Here is a 2,507-nt window from a genome sequence, read left to right on the forward strand (position 1 = left end):
AAATTTTCCAGCTGTTTGAAAAATCATACACCTTTCTTTCTTGGGCAGTAGAGAAAACTGCTTGCCAGAAAAATGGTTGAGTCTGTGGTGAAAGGGAGGTATGATTTCCCAGCCTGGCCACAAGTTATTTAACCCCTTCAGACCCCAGTTTCCCATTCATAAAATGTGGAAATGAGTAAAGATTATTTAAATGTTTTCTGTGGCAAATTACTGCTCTAAAAAGCTTCCATACAGTGTTGACATTTTTTAAAATGCTAGCTACAATTAGTCATAAGAGCAAATAAACAATTTAGAATAAACACCCACCATTATTCTGATTTGCTAATTGGTTTTTGTTGTTGTTGTGTTGGTGATGGAAATTTTTGGTTAATAATAACATATTTAATGTCAATGGTGAATGTATATGTAGAGTTTTTATGGCTATGGATCCTTTTTCTTTTTGAAACATAGTATAGATAATCTGTTGAAGTATCTTAGATCTAAAAACTTTCTCATACCTAAGATAGGTTCCCTGATTGGCTGGTCAATGGAGTGGGGGTGTGCTTTTGCCTTGACACTATCACACCCACTCTCTCCTGTAAGACGCTTGCTAGTTGTACACTGGGCAGTTAGCATGGAGCCTAGTTAAGTCTCAAGGCAGGGGTACAGGTCTTATTGGGCAATGCCTGGTGGACAGCTGGGAAAATGGGTCCTTAGTCTACAATGGTGAAAACTTCTGATGAGGACAGCTGCCAGTCCCTGAGGATGGCCTGAAGAAATGCCCGCAGGAAGACATCCACATGGCACTGATAGTGCTCATCACTGCTGGTGATCGCACTTAATCCTGTGCATCTGCCCAATGGGCCCCCACCCAGAAACATCCCTTCTCTTCCGGTCCTCCACCATCATGCTCTCATCAGCCTGCCAATGTCAGGCTGGGGGAGGATGACCTTTTAATAACAAACATACCAATGAAGCTACATAGCAAGAGCCCATTGAGCTAGTGCTAGACTGAATGTTTGCTCTGCACCCCAAAGTCATCTTGTGAAACCCTAATCCCCCATGTGATGGTATTAGTACATGGGCCTTTGGGAGGTAAGTAGGTCATGAGAGTAAAGTCCTCATGATGAAATTAGTGCCCTTATAAAAAGGGACATGAGAGAGCTTGCTTTCTCCCTCTGTTCTCTGCCATGCAAGGATACAAGAAGATGGCAATTCAGGAGTAAGGCCCTCGCCAAGACCCGAATCTGCAATACCTTGATTTTGGACTTTCCAGCTTCCAGACTCTGAGAAATTAATGTTTGTTGTTTAAGCCACTAGTTGATGGCATTTTGTTATAGATGTTCTAACAGACTAAGATAGGTAGGTATTCTTAGCTCCCTTGTAATAAGTGAGCAGATGTTAAGCTCCATCTCTCACCCTCTGTAAACTGGCTTCAGTAAATTATACTTTTACTATTTTTCTTGCTGCATAGGGGCCCCACAAGGTGCTTAATGGAGATATCAAGGATCTTTCTTTCTTTCTCTGTCCTTTCTTTCATAATTGAGATTTTATTGGTTATTTTGAGGACTAGTACATAGATATTTCAATTTATACACTTCTTAAAAGTCATATTGAAAAATTTTATAAAAGTCCTGTAGTTGTGATTCTTTTCTAAACAGTGATTTGAGTGACTTTTATAAGCAGATCTTCTTCAAGAGGATATCAAGTACCAATGTCTTCACATATTGATTAGCTGTTACATTATAGGTCCCACTAATTCACAATGTAATATGTATACTACATGCCCCAAATTTCAGGCTTTCACGGCACATAAACAAAGTTATTAGAAAAATTGGACTATGATGACAGTGAATGTGTGACAGAGGATACGCAGTTCTGACAGGGAGAGCCAAGATCAAGGAGAAGTTTTCTTTCTGGAGTAATTCTATTAAAAACCACATGGGAATAGAGTTGACTTAACATGTTCAAGACCTATTAAATGCACACTGTGACTCCAAATTGCCTTTCAGTATGCTTGTATTACAGGTGTAAAAACTAGCCTTCCCCTAATGTATGGAATGTTAAGCTGACATGCAAGACAGTCAAAGCCTGGAATAATTCAGTATGTCATTATGTTATGGTTGTACCAAAACATAAACAACAAGCAAATGATTTTGCCTCTCAAAAAAAGTTCTTGCACTTACAAAAGTAGGATGAGGTTGGATGCACTCCTTATTCAAAGTGTTTTCACTAAAGAACACCCATCTACAAAATAATTGGTAAGAATATTCCTCTGGATCATCAGAAAGGGAGACGAGACAAGACAAGGACTGCTATGACATGCTGGGTGATTTTTTTTTAAACATTTTATTTATTTATTCATGAGAGACACAGAAAGAGAGGCAGAGACACAGGCAGAGAGAAGCAGACTCCATGCAGGGAGCCTGATGGGACTCCATCCGGGACTCCAGGATCACGCTCTGGGCCGAAGGAAGGCGCTCAACCCTCAACCGCTGAGCCACCCAGGGACCCCGTGCTGGATGATG

The sequence above is a fragment of the Vulpes vulpes genome, chromosome 7 (assembly GCF_048418805.1).
Source record: "Vulpes vulpes isolate BD-2025 chromosome 7, VulVul3, whole genome shotgun sequence".
Taxonomy (NCBI): Eukaryota; Metazoa; Chordata; class Mammalia; order Carnivora; family Canidae; genus Vulpes; species Vulpes vulpes.